The sequence below is a fragment of the Pituophis catenifer genome, unplaced genomic scaffold, assembly GCF_029215685.1.
Source record: "Pituophis catenifer annectens isolate HBS135680 unplaced genomic scaffold, rPitCat1.0.hap2 SCAF_8, whole genome shotgun sequence".
Lineage (NCBI taxonomy): Eukaryota > Metazoa > Chordata > Lepidosauria > Squamata > Colubridae > Pituophis > Pituophis catenifer.
This window is the reverse complement of record NW_027256888.1, coordinates 75482294-75501165: the sequence shown is the minus strand read 5'-3', so window position 1 is coordinate 75501165 and position 18872 is coordinate 75482294.

The window sequence follows — 18872 nt, the reverse complement described above, 5'->3', positions numbered from 1 at the left end:
AAATCGAACTGTGAATAGAAGTTAGTATAACTTAGATAAGGATGTAAATTAAGGTAGTGATAGATAGAAGTAGAATTTGTATACGGAAGTTAATTAGGATAGAGATACTGATGTAGAAAAGCTGTTATTAAGCTTCAATGTGTTTCTTTTTGTCTGTTTTTGTTGTGTGTTATAGTTTTCTAGCTTTCTTAGCGACTGAACAACAAATATCATAATCATAATCATAAGTTTATTTGTCAAGCGTATATAAGATAACAGGTAAAAGTATAAACATAATTTGAATACATGAAAAGAGTAAGTACAAAGGAATATTAGGACAGAGATGGTAGGTATGCTGGTGCACTTATGCACGCCCCTTACAGACCTCTTAGGAATGGGGTGAGGTCACCAGTAGATAATTTAAGGTTAAAGTTTTGGGGGTTTGGGGAAGAAACTACAGAGTCAGGTAGTACATTCCAGGCATTGACCACTCTGTTACTGAAGTCATATTTTCTGCAATCAAGTTTGGAGCTGTTTATCTTGAGTTTGTATCTATTATTTGCTTGTGTATTGTTGTGGTTGAAGCTGAAGTAGTCATTGACAGGAAGGACATTGTGGCAGGTAATTTTATGTACTATGCTTAGGTCAGCCTGAAGTCGGCATAGTTCTAAGTTGTCTAAACCCAAAATTTAGAGTCTGGTGGCATAAGATATTTTATTGCGGGTTGAGGAATGGAGGACTCTTCTCGTAAAATATCTCTGGACTCTCTCAATTGTATTTATGTCCGATATGCAGTTACATAACTATATTTATATAGTTATATACCGTATTTTTCGGAGTATAAGACGCACCTTCCCCCCCCCAAAAAAAGCGGGTGAAAATTTAGGTGCGTCTTATACACCAAATGTTGCCCCACCTACCCACTGGCCCCCACCTTTGGCCTGTGCCTCGCAGCAGTTTACCTCCTTGCAAGCAAACAGCAAGAAAAAACAGCTCCTTTCAGCTTCAGCACAGCCTAATTAGCACAGGTTGATTGGATCCGCCTCCTGACTCTCAGCTGATTTGCTCTCAGCTGTTTTTGCTTGCAGGGCTCTGCTGCTTGCTGCAAAGAGGTAAATTGCTGGAGCAGATTTTTTTTCTTGTGCTAATCAAGCTATGTTGAAAACGAAAATGAAAGTAAAGCAGGCTGTTTGCTCTTTGCTGCAACATCGCAAAATTAGGCAGAGGCAGAGGGAGATTTCTTTTTCTTCTTTTTCCTCAACAAAAAAATATGGTAAATATACAGTGGATATCAAATTGAAGGAACTCGACTTGACGTAGCAAAAGTGTTTAGAGCCCTTAATTAAACCAGGACAGGGCCTGTTCCACCTCTCTCTGCACTTTTACAAAACCCTTGACTGGGCAAAACCAACAATCAATTTCTCTTTGGCAAGCTTTATTCAGAATCAGAGAAAGCGAGGCTGCCCACACGTGGGAACATCCCAACTGTAAGAAAAGTTGTCACCTTTTTTTTGACCTCCTTTTAATGACTCAAGCATTTCAACAAGCTTTTGATTTACTCCCATAAGAAAGGAAAAATCTATCTTGATCCACAGCTTTCCTCATAATTGGTCTTATACCCTCCTTTTCAAGCCAAGGACTAATTATCTTTAATTTTTTTTTTTTTTGGCATATAAAAAATGGGGACAGCTCTTTATTCCCGTTGTCTCTTATCTGCGTGCAATGAAAACCTCCTCGCCCGTTGCTAATGAGTAATGGTTGGCACAAAGCATCTCAACTCATCATGTAAATTGCCATTTGGATTCACACTACACTAATTTTGCACATCGGTTCCCAATTAGCACCTTACTGAAAGTGGGTAACCTCTAGATAAATTGGACTAAATGCGTTCACCACCGACAAATATTGTTGTAAATATGGTTGAGTTCCTTCCTGCCAACCTGGAGCCATAAATTATTATTATTATTTATTGAATTTGTATACCGCCCTACTCCCGAAGGACTCAGGGCGGTAAACAGCCAAAAGATAAAATACATACAATACAAATGTTAAAAAACCATTAAAATACAATTAAATAAATTGGCCCAGAGAACAAAATTTAAAACACCCCACATTTACAAGACAAATTTAAAATTTAAAAAATTTAAAAACAGTTTAAAAGAGAGGTTAGGCCAGGCCGGCCTGCTGGAATAGGAATGTTTTGAGGGCACGGCGGAAAGCGCGCAGATCTGGGATCCTCCGTATCTCTGAGGGAAGCTCGTTCCAGATGGTGGGTGCCCCCACAGAGAAGGCTCTCCCCCTGGGGGCCGCCAGTCAACACTGTTTGACCGACAGCACCTTAAGAAGCCCCTCTCTATGGGAGCGTACTGGTTGGTGAGAGGCTACTGGTGGCAGAAGGCAGTCTCGTAGATACCCCGGTCCTAAGCCATAAATGTTTTTGATTGTCACGTCTATGGAGGTTCTCAATCATCCAGGTCATGGTTGTCCCAAAAGTTGCTTCTTCAAAAGGCAACTGGACTTCCTTGGTTTCTTTCATCCTTGAATTAATTTAATTAATTCAATTTATATGCCGCCCCTCTCCGAAGACTCAGGACATTTCGCTTCTCAGCTAAGACGTTTCGCTTCTCAGCCAAGAAGCTTCTTCAGTTCTGAAGATCAGTCGTTAGGTTTCTGGGAGTCATTGAGGCCACTTGGGTTTTGGGTTTTTTTTGCATCCTCAGTGTCATCTGAATCAGAGTGCAAATGGGTGTGGAACTTCCTTAGGACTGCTGAAAGGACTCTGTTGTAGACAGGGGATATGTCTGTAATGGCAAACCTATGGCCCACGTGCCACAGGTGGCACGCAGAGCCATTTCTGCGGGCATGCGAGCCGTGGCTCTAGGTCAGCTCCCCCACCAGCCAGCTGATTTTCAGGTCTCTACTGCGCATGCAGGAGAAGTGTGCGCATGTCCATGCCGCCCCCCCTCCCAGGAATCTCCATGAGGCCCCTTTTTGGATGCCAGGTAAGTAAAGGGCTTGTGAGGAGGCTCTGGGAGGGCGAAAAATGGGCCTACCGGAAGTCCGGAAATGTTTCCGGCCTCCGGAGGGCCTCCAGGAGGGCCAGGGGAGGCCGTTTTCACCCTCCTGGAAGCTCCAGGAAAACCTCCAGAGCCTGTGGAGGGGGAAAAACGGGCCTACTGGAAGTCCAGAAACAGGCTGTTTCTGGCCTCCGGAGGCTTTAGGGAGGCCTGCTAGGCCCAAAATGGGGCACGGTGTCTGTGTGTGTGTGTGTGTGTCGCGTTTTTGGCACCCGAGGAAAAAAAGGTTAGCCATCACTGGGATAGGTGGTATCGTATCCCTTCCCCTCTGTTGAGAGAGGACTGTTCAGTTTTAACATACATGGCCTTTTTCAAACTAGTGGTCTTTTCAAAATCCCGAAGACTTTGCTGCCTTCCAAAGAGTGACCTTTGTCTTTCAAATGCAGATGGACTACTGAATCTTGTCCTGATAGGTTTGTCCTCCTGTGTTGTGCCATGCATTTGTGAAGTGGTTGTTTTGTTTCTCCAATGTACATGTCTGTCCATGTCTCACTGCATTGTACAGGTAAGTCCTCAACCTACAACAATTTGCCTAGTGACTGTCACTGAAAAAAGTGACTTATGGCCATTTTTCAGACTTATGACTGTTGCAGCATCCCCATAGTCATGTGATTGATATTTGGATGCTTGACGTTTGACTTGCGTTTATGACGTTTGCAGTGTCCCTGGGTCATGTGATTGCCTTTGGCAACCTTCTGACAAGCAAAGTCAATGGGGAAACCAGATTCACTTAACAACTGGGTTACTAATTTAAAAACTGCAATGATTCGCTTAACAAATGTGGCAAGAAAAGTTGTAAAATGAGGCCAAACTCACTTAACAAATGTCTCACTTAGTAACGTACATGTTGGGCTCAATTGTGGTCATAAGTTGAGGACTACCTGTACTGCATATACCACATTGCTCAGTATGTGTCTTTATCCTTGGGTGGACAAGCTTTCTGCTTTAATGTATTTTGGGTTTAAAGTCTGCAGATATGTTGTATGTTTGATTGTCAGGAACAGAAAATGGGACCCAGGACTATAGCCTTCAAAATCTGGATTGGTTTCCAAATATACCTGCAAATGGGTCACTCTAAGAAAGCATTGTAACAGGTGGTGTGGTGGAATGTAGTCTGGATTTCCAGGAGAGAATCCCTGTTTTCCCGAGGGCAAAGAGGCAGCAGAGCTGGAAAAGTTTGATTGGCAGAAAGATGGTTCCTCCCTAGTATATCCACAGTATATCTGTAGTTATGCAAATACTTACTTTAGTCTGGCAAGGTTCTGTCTATAGGTAAAGAACAATAAAATAAACTATTAGTGCGCTCTTACGCACCAACTGGCTCTAACTGATAACATTCAGAGCAGGGGTGAAATCCAGCAGGTTCTGGAGAACCGGTTGCGGAAATTTTGAGTAGTTCGGAGAACCGCTGGCGGAAATTTTGAGTAGTTCGGTGAACCAGCAAATACCACCTCTGGCTGGTCCCAGAGTGGGGAGGGAATGGGGATTTTGCAGTATCCTTCCCCTGCCATGCCCACCAAGCCACGCTCACCAAGCCACGCCCACAGACCCAGTAGTAAAAAAATTTGAATTTCACCACTGATTCAGAGGGCAATGAAAAAGTAGGGCTGCGCTGTGCTTAAGACTCAGTTCCAATAATGGTAATACAGTGCACAGGAATCCAAACATATTATTTCTCTGCAGCTCCTAAAAGCATCTCTGTTTGGGGGGGGTTCTCCGAACTGCACAGAATCTTAGATAGAGGTTCTCCCGAACGCCTGTGAACCAGGGGTGGGTTCTAAATTTTTTTACTACCGGTTCTGTGGGCGTGGCTTGATGGTCATGTGACAATTCTTTAGGATTTAGCTTGCAGAGCTGTACCGGTCTACTCATTTGTTTTTGGAGGCCCCGGTCTACTCATTTGTTTTTGGAGGCACCGGTCTACCACCACACTGCCTTTTAACACTGATCAGCTGTAGGGCGGCTCTTTGAAGCCCCGCGGCAAGAGTTTAAACAGTTTTTTTTCCTTTTAGCCGATCAGCTGGGACTCGGGAGGCAGCAATAGATTGGGGGTGGGGCCAAATAAAAGGTAAGAATAACGCGGGGGGGACAGGGGGCGGGAGGGCCCAGCTCCCGAACAAAGAGAACCGGTATCGGTGATGTCATATCATCACCAATACCGGCTCGGCCGAACCGGGCCGAACCGGGAGGAACCCACCACTGCTGCGAACCCCCCAGCAACCCACCCCTGGTGCACAGAGATATTTGAACCCAGACAGCACCCTGTTTAAGGAAAGATGGAATGTTTGTATTTTGAAAAATTAAAAAGAAAAAAGAAGCCGGTAAAAGAAAAACGGCAGAGCAGCGGAGAGCATGGAGGAAGGCATGCCAAATGGGACTATGTTCTTAAGACATCATCGCGCCAGGGGGTTCCTCCGGAACTTGGCACAGCTAACTGGTGGTATGAATCGGTCCGGGCGGAGAGAACTCTTCCATGCATTTGCCCGCTTCCCGTCAAAGCAATGGGGATCTGCACCGCGCACCCAACCCTTCAGCGCTCGTTTCGTCTAACTCGATTGGAAGTGGATCTCAAGAGCTCAAGCTGGCACAGGATCAGTACCTCCTGCCTTGATAACAGATGCCCGGGGTTGGCTGTGACATTTATTTTTCTATTAAGCAGTAGGGAAGCAGCACCAGGACATCATTATGTCCCAGAGACGTCGATTCTATTTTCTCTGGCTTTAGCGCTCAGATGCCTATTAAGAAAGAAAAAAAAAGAAATGAACCTTTTGCTTTCCTGGATTTTCCCTGGAGAGTTAATGACCACGTTCTTAATATTAAAAACGTGAAGCCAGGAGTATAGGAGGAGTGCCTTTTTTTTAAAAAAAAATTATGATTAAAGCCCCATAGCAGCAAGGAGGAAAATAATTAATCTGTTTAGTTAAATGGAAATGGCAAACAAAGCTCACCTTTCAGAGAACTCTCTGGGTGGGTCTAATTCTCTGCAATGGAGGGGCGGGGGGGCTCACATCAGCAAACATCTGTAAGGCAGGCAGAATCAAAGGGGCTGGGAGCTAAGCCTGGGTACCTTGAAAGTTCAAGAGCTGAGCAGGTTCCTAAAGTTAATTATTACTTCTGTTACCATAGCACCCGGGGGGGGCCTCCACCTCGAGAGAGATTGTGCATGAGTGAAGAGGCTTGCTAACACCATATTTTCTGAAGGCGTCAGGATTATTTCTTCTTAGAAAGCTGGAACGCTCTCCAAGTCGTGGAGCTTACTGGATCAACAATATTTATGAAGGTGGAACTAAGACAGGGTGGAGAACACGGAGCTTCCCAGACAGGATGGAGAAGAGTGGATCAACAACAGCCTAGATCAGGGGTCTCTGTTAGGAAATGGCTATTATCTAACTAGTTGGTCAGGCAATATATAAACTATCAATACATGTTTGTCAAAAGGTATTATATTGCTTTAAGACTGTATTGCATCATCCTGTATCCTGATTGGCTAAGCCCTGTAGCCAATGTACTTAAGGGGAAGCCTGAATCATGGCTTGTGGGACACTACACCATTTTATCTGCTTATTTGCTGTTACTCTCTACCTGTTCTCTCTGCATGATCACTGTTTGATCATTGCTCCTTGTTGCTTTCTACTATTTATCGAATGTTTTAATACTGAACTTCTTCCTGTTTGAAACTCAAGAAGAACTGTTTTGTTGTGTAATGACAACAACTGGTAAGAAGACTTTGTACTTGGAATATCCCTGAATTGATATTTTAACTATCGGCTTATCTGTGTATGACTTGGATTGTTATTGGACTTTGCTTTACTTTTTTCTAAAAGTAAAAGACTACCACAACTCAGTGTGTCAGTATATTAACTGTGGTTATTCATTCTCAGCCGCTTTCATGTGCATACTCAAGGGGTACTCTGCTCAATAACCCATAACATCGGTTATGAGCCAAGAATATCCTTAACAGTCTCCAACCTTGGCAACTTTTAAGACTTGTGGACTTCAACTCCCAGAATTCTGGGAGTTGAAGTCCACATGTCTTAAAGTTGCCAAGGTTGGAGACCCCTGGCCTAGATTCTCTCTTCTTAGAAAGATGGAACACTCTCCAAGACATGGACCTTACTGTTGTGGTCCACCAGCAGCCTGCGGAGCTAGCAGCGGAGTTGGACAATGAGGAGGCTGGGGAGGAACATGGGCCAGTCCTGGAGTCTGGGGAAGGCCCGGATGAGGGCTCTGCATCAAAGTTGAAGCTCAGATTTGATTAAATCTTATATAAACGACACAAGATAGGGAGATAAAGTTTATCGGAAACTAGGAAGAAGCTACAATGAACAACTCACTGTGTGTGTGGGGTGCAGTTCCTTTTGCATAAACTCAAAATACCGAATGAAATGGTGATGATGAATAGATATTATATAAGCAGGGGAATGCATGGACTGGGGATATATTAAGCAGAGCCAGTTTGGTTTAGTGTAGGGGTCACCAACCTTTCGGACCTCAGAGACCACTAAATTCTTAATTTTAAATCCTGCGGACCACTAATATGACCTGCCTAATGACCGGCTGGGTGGACGTGGATAGATGGTCATGTGACTGGGTGGGCGTGGCCAACTCGATGTCACTCATGTCAAGGGGCGCCTCGCCAGCCTCTATTCACCCCTCTCCTGCCAGCTACTCCTCGCCTCCCCGCCCGGGCTCCTTAGGGCCCCAACAGGAAGCAGTTGTTGGAGCTAAGCAGCCACCATGAGAAAGAGTTGGCAAAAAAGCTCAGTTCAAATTGGATCTGGCCGAGAAGGAGGCTCAGCAGAAGCACCTCACTGAGGACTAGGAGCATAGGCTTTCCAAGCAGAGGGAAGACCTGCGGGAGTGCAAGGCCAGGTACCGGCGCCTGGAGGCTCAGTGGGCTGAGATGGTCAGCCACTTCCAGGCCATGATGCTGTCCCACTGGAACGAGGCCCTCAGGCTCTTCACCACCAGCGGTGCTTCCCTCCAGCCTTCGCCCAAAGCCCCACACCAGGAGGCTGAAGCAGACCCCAAGTCGGAATTTCTGTCCCCCTCTGACCCACAGAAAAAAACCCCGAAGGGGGAGACACTCTGCAGCAACACAACCATTCATTGCGCATAACCAGCCCAGGGGCCGTAGTTTGAGGACTCCTGATTTAGTGCAATATACAAAATGCAAATAATTTTTCTGCGGACCACCAAAATTTTCTTGTAGACCACTAGTGGTCCGCGGACCACCGGTTGGTGACCGCTGGTCTAGTGGTTAAGGCACCAGTCTAGAAAGTGGTTGACTGTGAGTTCTAGTTCTGCCTTAGTGTGGAAAGCCTCTTTGGGGATTTTGGGCCAATCACCAGGAGATGATGAGTTGTAGTTCTGCCTTAGGCCTTGAAAGCCTCCTGGGTGACTTTGGGCCAATCACCAGGAGAGGGAGAGTTCTAGTTCTGCTTTAGACATGAAAGTCAGCTGGGTGACTTTGGCCAATATCCAGGAGACAGGGAGTTCTAGTCTCGTCTTAGGCATGACAGCTGGATGGGTGACTTTGGGCCAATCACCAGGAGACGGAGAGGTCTACTCCTGCCTTAGGCATGACAGCTGGATAAATGACTTTGGGCCAATCACCAGGAGACAGTGAGTTCTAGTCCTGCCGTAAGCATGATATCTGAATGGGTAACTTTGGATCAACCACCAGAAGACAAGAGAATTCTAGTCCTGCCTAGAATCCTTTCCCTGTTGTGGGGAAAATAGGAGGAGGAGTATGTGTAAGATATGTTCTCACCACCTTGATTTGTAAAATTAATAAAGGTGGTATACCAAGACATAAATAAAATTAGCCTCTCTTCCTATGCGGAATTCTTTGCAATAGCCTTTCCATGAGGGATTCCGAAGTAACCGGAATAGTAGCACCATATACAGGTAGTATATGGCATACTAGTATATTATGACTATAATTAAACCCCAAATTTCTCTTGCTAAAAGTGAAACATTTGTTAAGTGAATTTTGCCCCATTTTGCGACCTTTCTCACCACCATTGTTAAGTGAATCAGTGCAGTTCTTAAGTTAGTAACCTGGTTGTTCAGTGAATCTGGCTTCCCCATTGACTTTGCTTGTCAGAAAGTTGCAAAAGGTGATCACGTGACCCAGGGACACTGCAACCGTCATAAATATGAGTCAGTTGCCAAGCCTCTGAATTTTGATCATCTGGCCACGGGGATGCTGCAGCGGTCATTAAGTGTGAAAAATGGTCGTAAGTCACTTTTTTCAGTAGTTGTAAACTCAGTCGGTTCTGTGGGCGTGGCTTGGTGGGCGTGGCAGGGGAAGGATACTGCGAAATCTCCATTCCCACCCCACTCCAGGAGAAGGATACTGCAAAATCCCCATTCCTTCCTTACTCCTGGGGGAAGGATATTGCAAAATCTCCATTCCCACCCCACTCTGGGGCCAGCCAGAGGTGGTATTTGCCGATTCTCTGAACTACTCAAAATTTCTGCTACCGGTTCTCCAGAACCTGTCAGAACCTGCTGGATTTCACCCCTGCACTAAATGAACTGTTGTAAGTCGAGGACTCCCTGTACAAAGACTCACTCTACCACCCCCTCACTGAAGGCGTCAATATGAAAATTGGTCACAAACTTACTTTTTTCATCACTGCCACCAAAAGGTCAGTAAACGAAGCAGTTACTAAACAAGTCAATCGACGGGGATGCCCCTGCAAGATTTGACCTGTGGCTTATTTTTCATGTAATAATCCAGACAGCCATTCGTCTGAAATAGTGTGTATCTATCTATCTATCTATCTATCTATCTATCTATCTATCTCTATCTCTATCTCTCTATCTCTCTATATATCTATATATCTTCGAGACCGTCTTCTACCACATAGCTCCCAGCGACCGGTAAGATCCCACAGAGTTGGTCTCCTCCGGGTCCCGCCAGCTAAACAATGCCGGCTGGCGGGTTCGCAGGGGAGGGCCTTCTCTGTGGCTGCCCCAGCTCTCTGGAACCAGTTACCTCCTGACGTCCGGACCATCCCCACCCTATTGGCCTTCCGAAAAGCGGTGAAGACCTGGCTTTTCCGGCAGGCCTGGGGCCATTGATCTTACTGTTGTGATCTGGCGAGATCCGGCCATGGAATGGTGTGAATGAGTTTTAATTGTTTTGAATGGTTTAACTTTTAATGTTTTATATATGGTTTTTAAATGCATTGTAAGCCGCCTTGATCAAGTCTTCGGAGAAAGGTGGCATGCAAGTTGAACAAATAAATAAATAAAATAAATAAATTTTCCACCTGAGCAGGGGGTTGGACTAGAGGACCTCTAAGGTCCCTTCCAACTCTTTTGTGTATTCTGTGGGTGGTTCTGATGTCTACTTGCAACGTTGTGTCAATTCAGCGGGGAATCATAAGACTCTGAAGCCAAAAGATTTGGGGAGCACTTAGGTTGGGGAAAACCTTCGGGAGCTGGGCAGGGAAAGTCCTGTAGGTACACGTGTGATTAAAACATGCAGAATGTTTTTTCTTTTTCTGACCATCTTTGGAGTAAGCGGAGGGGGAAGACCCTGCAAAGGCTATTTTTATTTTTATTTTATTTTATTTCCGTTTTAAAAACAAACTTTATTAGATTTAAAAAAAAAATAAAATTGTATAAAACATTCACAACCTTAAAATACAATCAAGAGTATCAACAAACAACGAAGTATATATAATGTATATAAGTACACATATATACAAAAACTTTTCCCTTTTTTTCCTTAAAGACGGTGTATAATTATTACTTTTAATTTCTTACTAAATTTTGACTTTACTTTCTTTTCCATTGGTTTATCCACTCATACCAACTGCCCCATATCTTAAAATACTGAGAGTCTTCCTTATCTTTCAATTTCAACGTTAGTCTATCCATTTCTGCAGATGTGACAAAGGCTAGTTTTAATGGGGGGGGGGGAAAGAATCATCCAGCTTCCTGGGTGCTTGCAGGGTGGGCTTACGTTTCAGCCCTCCACCACACACACTAGTGCACCCCCTCTTTCCACCCCCCCCCCGCTTTTCTCTGGGGTGGGGGTCCAAATCCCACCCGATCTCGAGGAAGATCAAACTCCGGGCACCACGCATGGAATATTAAAAAGGAGGATCAGGTTGCACGCTCCCTTTCTCCACGTGACTCTCCGGAATCTCAGCCAAGCCAGGCACGATCGCAGCCCCCCCCCTCCCCATCTCCCATTGCCCATCCCCTCCCCTTCCCCTTCCCCTTCCCCTCCCTTTCTGGATCCGCCGTTTTGAACATCGAGTCTGCCTGGGATGGAAATCGGAGCTCCTTTTTTTAAAACAACCAGAGATTGGATGGGGGGGGGGGGTTTGCAGAGAGGCAAAGGGAAGATATTTATTTATTTATTTATTTATTATTTTATTTTATTATTTTATTTTATTTTTAAAGGCGCCCTTTTGCAAAATCCCTTCCCCCGGGTTGCTTTGGGCGCGAGATCCCTCCTCTTCCCCCCCCCCCCCCCCCCCCCGCCAGTCCCCGGTTGCAAAGCCTGCAAGACCCCATAGTTGCAAAGCGGTGCTTCCCGGGTTAGGATTTGCAACGGAGCCCCCTGCCCTCCCCCCGGGAGGGTTGCACGGCGGCTCGCTTGTGCTAAAAGGGTGAGTGGGGGGGTGAGAGAGCGAGAAAGAGAGGGGAAGGAAGGGAAGCGTGCAACACACACACACACATACACACAGACAGCACAAAGCCCGGGAAAGAAGCGGTGGAAGGCATGGCTGGGCGTGCGTGGGAATGAAATAATAATAATATTAATAACATCCTCCGACGATACCTTAACAGTTCCTAGGTCCTTGGTTAGGACTCGAGCTGCTGAGCTATTAACCAGCCTCAAAGGCTGCGAATCTCACTAAAGATTAAATAATAATAATAATAAATAAATAAATTGATAAATTATTATTATTATTAAATATTAAATAATTAAATAATTTTAAATATTATTAAATTATTAAATAAATGGTTAATAGCTCAGCAGCTCGAGTCCTAACTAAGGACCTAGATACAGTTCCTAGGTCCTTAGTTAGGACTGGAGCTGCTGAGCTATTAACCAGCCTCAAAGGCTGCGAATCTCACTAAAGATTAAATAATAATAATAATAAATAAATAAATTGATAAATTATTATTATTATTAAATATTAAATAATTAAATAATTTTAAATATTATTAAATTATTAAATAAATGGTTAATAGCTCAGCAGCTCGAGTCCTAACTAAGGACCTAGATACAGTTCCTAGGTCCTTAGTTAGGACTGGAGCTGCTGAGCTATTAACCAGCCTCAAAGGCTGTGAATCTCACTAAAGATTAACCAATAATAATAATAATAATAATAATAATAATAATAATAATAATAATAATAATAATAATAATAATAATAATAATAATAATAATAAACAACTCGCCGATCTGGCTTTTTTTTTTTTTTTTTTGCAATTTGCAATTTGCACCCACTCGAGTTTCTCGCCTATAATTTATTTTTTTTTGGTAAATTTTTGCCCGGATCGGATCTTTTGATCTTGCAAACTGCAAAAGCTGGGGAAGGGGAAAGAGTGGCGGTGTGGGGGGGGGGTGATAAGGGGTCGTTTTTTTTTTTTGTTTTTTTTTTGCTCGCTTGCCGGGATGGCTCGGATGGCGGGATCCCGCTGCAAAGTTTGTACCCCCGCCGAGCGAGCGAGCTGCACAAGCCCGGGGGACTCTGCTTGCATGGGTGGGTGGGGGGTAGGAGATCGGCCGGGGGTGGGGGGTCGATCCTTTCCCCTTCCCCTTCCCCGGATTCCTCCTTCTGGAGCGATGCCCGGAGAGAGAGAGAGAGAAAGAGAAAGGCAGCCTCGCCCGGGGCGGGGGGCCCCGCCGGTGGGCAGATCCGCCGCAGCCTCGGTGGGTGGCCGGCGGGCGACGTCAAAACGCGGGATCCGGGGAGGAAAGGAAGGGAAGGGAAGGGAAGGGGAGGGGGAGATCTTCAAAGCCGTCGGGGTTGTGGGGAGGGAGGGGGGAGCGGGATTTTTGGGATCGCCAGCGGAGGGGAGGTGGGCAACTTAGCAGGGCGGAGGAAAGAACTTGCGCCGGGCGCCCGCTTGGAGAAGAAGAAGCCGCCGCCGCCGCGCTTGGCGCAAAAGCAAAGGGAAGACCGGCCGCTGCTGGGCGCTCGCTCTTCGCTGCCCAGCCCGGATTCCTGCGGGATCCCGAAAAAAGAGATCTACTCTCCCGGGGCCTCTTCCACCCTTTGCCTTGGGCTTCCTCCGATCAGCCTGAAAGGGAAGGCTGGAGAATCGGGTTGGGAATGGGGCAGATCTGATGCTTTCTCTGGATGGTGCCCGAGCAAAAACCCCGCCGCGAGTTTTTGCACCGGTGGTGGGGAAAAAAAAAATCCCGCGGGGGTTTCTTCCGTCTTCCATCCACCCCCTTTTGGGCTCGGCTCTATGGATTGCCCGGCAGCGCTTCTTCTCGCCTTGGCTCTCTTGGTCCGCGAGGCTGAAGGTGAGTGGAGTGGATCACCGATTCCCCAGCGTCCCCTGACTTCAGCGCCGAGAAAGTCCGGGATTTGGGGAGCAAACTTCGGGGCTTTTAGAGGAGTTTCCTCCTATTAGGTTTCTACTTGGGTTCGAGTTCTGCACCTGGAGGGCTTCGGGCTCACTCCGACCAGGTAACTCCCCCAGGTGTGCTGGACCAGAGGACCTAGCATGGCCCAGGTGGAAAAACCCTCTGCCGCACGTGGGATGGAAGGGACGGGTAGGGACCGGTTTGCAAGGTTGGGTTGGGCTAACTCCGACTTTACACCGGCTTGTCCCAAAGGTGCTTCTCCCCCCCCCACCTCCAAGAGGCCACTAACTGGACTTTCTGTTTTGTTTTGTTTTTTGCTTTGAAGAGGTTTCCCTTCTCATCCAAGAAGCTTCTTCGGCTCTGACTGAATGCTGGAGGGAATGGAAGGCTCATCAGAGCCGAAGAAGCTTCTTGGGTGAGAAGCGAAACCTCTTCAAAGAAAAAAAAAACTAAACAGAAAGTCCAGTGGTTTCTTGGAAAAAAAAATAAAAGCACCTTTGAGACAACTGGATGACTGGAGAATCTCCATATGGCTTCCACCGGCCACACAAACGGTGGAGAACCTCAATTAAGATCTCCTTGGGTTGAATTGGGGTTGGCCCAATTACATTGCAACCTTCCGGGCTGGAGTAAGCTACTCCAAGCCCACCTGCAGCCAAGGGTTTTTGGAGTCCCTGTTTACTCATTGTTAGAAAACTGCAAAGTTCATAACAGAGCCAACAATTTGCTGCCCTTTTTCAAAGCTCCCGGTTGTTGTTGTTTTTTTTGCCTGATGGTTGATCCTGCCTGATGCTGGGAAGTCTTCTGAAGTGAGGATATAACTGATCCCTGTTCTTTTTAATCCAGGTTAGGCATTCTTGCTAATATCAAATCAAGCTTTCTAGTTGAATTTAGGGGTCTCCTAAATGAAAAAAAAAAAAACATTTGAAGCCCAGCTTCTAAATTTAGCCTTGTGTGAATTCATCAACTTCCAGATGGTCTCCCCAAAAATCAAACTCTTGTCTTTAGGAGAGGATATCATTTTGGTGAACAAGTATCGATCCACTGATTGGTATTATTTTGTCAGAAGAAACTTGATGGTTGAGGTAGAGTGGAAAACAGGTAGCAAACCTATAGTATCAGGGGAGTCTTTATCCAAAGTTGGCTGCCATGTCCCGAATCTTTTGGGAGGTTTCTCTTCAAAAGTGGACGATCGTTTCTCTCTCAAAACCATATCAAGTTCAGTATTTCATATCTGCATTGTTAAAACAACTCCAAAATTGTTTTCTGTGCTACCCGTTTGTGATTTCCAAATTAAAATGTCAAACACGGCGCTGGTTTAGTAATGAATTCAGTATCGACTCCTCCGGGGCTGCTTGCCTTTTGAATGTACAGGTTATCCTCGACTTACGACCCATTTGTTGAAGGGTTTTGGAAAACGACAGTGGCGCTGAAAAAAAAGTGACTTGCAACCAGTTCTTGATTTTAACAACCGGCACAGGCATTCCTGCAATCACACAATCAACATTTGCACGGTTTGCCACTCAGCATTGTCTTTACGAGACTTGAGGGGTGTGGTGGCCCGGTGGGTGAGATGCTGGGCTTATCCACTGGAAGGTTGGCAGTTCGAGACCCGAATGCTGCGTGACAGGGTGAGCTCCCGTTCCTTGCTCCAGCTCCTGCCTGCCTAGCAGGACGAAAGCATGCAAATGCGAGTAGATAAATAGGTACCACTTCGGTGGGAACGTAATGGCGTTCCGTGCGCCTCAGTGTATGGTCATGCCAGCCACATGACCACAGAAGTGTCTTCAGACAATACTGGCTCCCTCAGTTAAGAAAAGGTGATGAGCGGCGCCCCCTATAGTCAGGCATGATCAGACAGGGGAAACTTTTATACCTTTTTACTATACTGGCAGTGTCCTGGGTTCACCATATGAGCATTTCCCAGGGTTTTTCTGACAAACAGTGGGGGAACCCAGATTCGCTTTACAACCATGTGATTCACTTAATGACCGTGGCAAAAAAGGTTGTAAAATTGGGTGTGGCTCACTTAATGACCACATTGCTTAGGGACAGACGTTCTGGTCCCAATTGTGGTAAGTCAAGGATTATCTGTAGGTATATTACGTAATTGATAAAGTGTGTGTTCATTTTGTGCTACTTCTATACAGATAGTCCTTGACTTACAGCATTTAGTGACTTCAAAGTTACAACGGCACTGAAAAATGTGACATGACTATTTTTTTTATGACCGTTGCAGCAAAGTGGGGAAGCCAGACTCACTTAACAACCAGGTTACTAATTTATCAACTGCAATGATTCACTTAACAACTGTGGCAAGAAAAGTTGTAAAATGGGGCAAAACCCACTTAACAAATGTCTCACTTAACAGCAGAAATTTTGGGTTCAATTGAGATTGTAAATCAAGGATTACCTGTACTTTGTCTCTCACATTAACAGTATTTATACAAACCAAAACAGGTGAGATTCAAAGAATGCTTTTGCTGGCTTGGATAGAAAGCACTCCAAAAACATGTAGTCCTCGACTTACGACCACAATTGAGCCCAGAATTTATATTGCTAAGTGAGAAATTTGTTAAGTGAGTTTCGCCCCATTTTACGACTTTCCTTGCCACATTTGTTAAGTGAGTCACCGCAGCTGTTAAATTAGTAACATGGTGGTTAAGTGAATCTGGCTTCCCCCATTGACTTGTTAGAAGGTCGCAAAAGGGGATCACCTGATCCCGGGACACTGCAACTGTCATAAATGTGAGTCAGTTGTCAAGCATCCGAATGCAAATCATGTGACCGTGGGGATGTTACAATGGTCATAAGTGCGAGAAATGGTCATAAATCACTTTTTTCCAGTGTTCTTGTGACTTCAAATGATCACCGAATGAACTGTTGTAAGTCGAGGACTACCTGTAAAGAGATCTCGAATGGATTAATCCTTTTGCTGATAAATTTAAGGGCACCTTCCCCAGGTGTAGATGCTTGTCAAAACACACAAATTTCCTCTGCATTTCTATAATTTACCCCTTTCACTGTTGAACATCAATACTGTGCTAGGTTCTTTCCTGAAGTTTAAAGTGACACAATCCAGGCAGAGAGAGAGAGAGAGAGAGAGAGAGAGAGAGAGAGAGAGAGAGGCATGATGGACTTGGGTCTATGAGGATTAATTCTTGGAAACCTTGTATAATTTATGGCAGCGCGCAATAAATCTTACAGATGATTTTACTGTGCAATGAACTTATTTCCCATCCTCACCTTGGATTATTTTCAGAGAGGAACAAGATTGATGGCTCCTTCAGAAGGGCTTGTCATCCAAGGGGGGGGATCCACCTGGAACTTATGCATGGGACAATGCACAAAATCAGTTTTCACTCAGTGGTGGGTTCCTCCCGGTTCTGCCTCGTTCCGCCGAGTAGGTAGCAGTGATGATATGACGTCACTGAACCGGTTTCTGCCCCCCCGCCCCGCCCCCGCGTTATTCTTACCTTTTATTTGGCCCCACCCCCAATCTATTGCTGCCTCCTGAGTCCCAGCTGATGGGCTATAAGGAAAAACTGTTTAAACTCTTGTCGCGGGGCTTCAAACGGCCGCCCTACAGCTGATCAGTGTTAAAAGGCAGTTTGGTGGTAGACCGGTGCCTCCAAAAACAAATGAGTAGACCGGTGCCTGCAAAAATAAATGGGTAGACCGGTGCCTCCAAAAACAAATGAGTAGACCGGTACAGCTCTGCAAGCAGTTAAAAGCCTGGTAGACCAGTACTTCTGCTAAATCCTAAAGAATTGTCACATGACCATCAAGCCACGCCCACAAAATAAGCCACGCCCACAGAACCGGTAGTAAAAAAATTTAGAATCCACTGGCTTCCTGTTCTACAGCCAAGTCGTATTCAAGTGTGTGTGTGGTACAGTTGTCTTGTGTTGGCCATCAAAGCACAGACAAAGGTTGGGGATGGTGGCCCTGTAATTCCCCCATCATATTTTAGATTAGGAATCTCCAAACTTGGCAACTTTTAAGACTTGGCTGCCTGAGGAATTCTGGGAGTTGGGAAGTTCCACAAGTCTTAAAAGCTGCCAGGTTGGAGACCCCTGCTTTAGATCAGAGCAGTGGTGAAATCCAAATTTTTTTACTACCGGTTCTGTGGGCGTTGCTTGGTGGGCGTAGTGTGGCTTGGTGGGCATGGCGGGTGAAGGATACTGCAAAATCCCCGTTCCCACCCCATACCAGGGGAAGGATACTACAAAATCCACATTCCCTCCCCACTCCAGGGGAAGGATACTGCAAAATCTCCATTCCCACCCCACTCTGGGGCCAGCCAGAGGTGGTATTTGCCGGTTCTCCGAACTACTCAAAATTTCCGTTACCGGTTCTGCAGAACCTGTCGGAACCTGCTAGATTTCACCCCTGGATCAGAGGATTCATTTCAGAGGTGGTATTCATTAGGTTTGTATGGTTTTGGCGAACTGGTAGCGGAGATCCCGGGTGGGCCGGCCTATCCGCCCTGGCTCTATGCTGTTCTATTTAGGCACAGTTTTGAGGCCAGGCGCAGGGGCAGAAGGCGTGAGCGCAAAGCACATGCACAGAAGGCTGGGCGCATATGTGGAAGGTGCATGCACATGCGAAGCGAACCGGTGGTAACAAAATGTGAAACCCACTGCTGGTTCATTTGTACCAGAAGTATATGAAAGAGAACTTGGGGTGAGGGGGTTGGAAAGGGGTTTTCCTCTTGAAACTAGGGAGTTTAAGAGCAGCGAGTTGAAGTGTTCGGTCATGCAAAAATCAGTGTTTTTTTAGCCTGACAACTTCAAGATATATGGACTTCAACTCCCAGAATTCCCCCTCACTTTGAGGCCATTTTGTACAAAAATCAGTTGCTCTCAAAAGGATAGTTCTCATTGAGTGACCCCAAATGGGACCAGCAGCTAAGTTATAAAGCGAAGAGGTCGCTAACCACGACTGTTTCTACGATCTTACTTCAGCTTTCCTTTGCTTTATGGACCTGCGAAAGCCGTAAATGTGAGGACCCGGCGCAAAGTTACTTTTGCATGGTTGCAACTGCGAATAGTCGCTGTACGGGGCAGTCGCTAAATGAGGACTGCCTGTTTCTGCCTTGGTTCTTTGGGGATCAATGTTTCTGGTTGTGAAACCGCCTTTCAGGATATTGTTTTATGCGGTTTCTTGCCGTCATTCGCTATCCCTTCCGTTGGGGGTTCCTAAGAAGCACCAGTTATGGTCCTTATATTCATAAGGGAGCG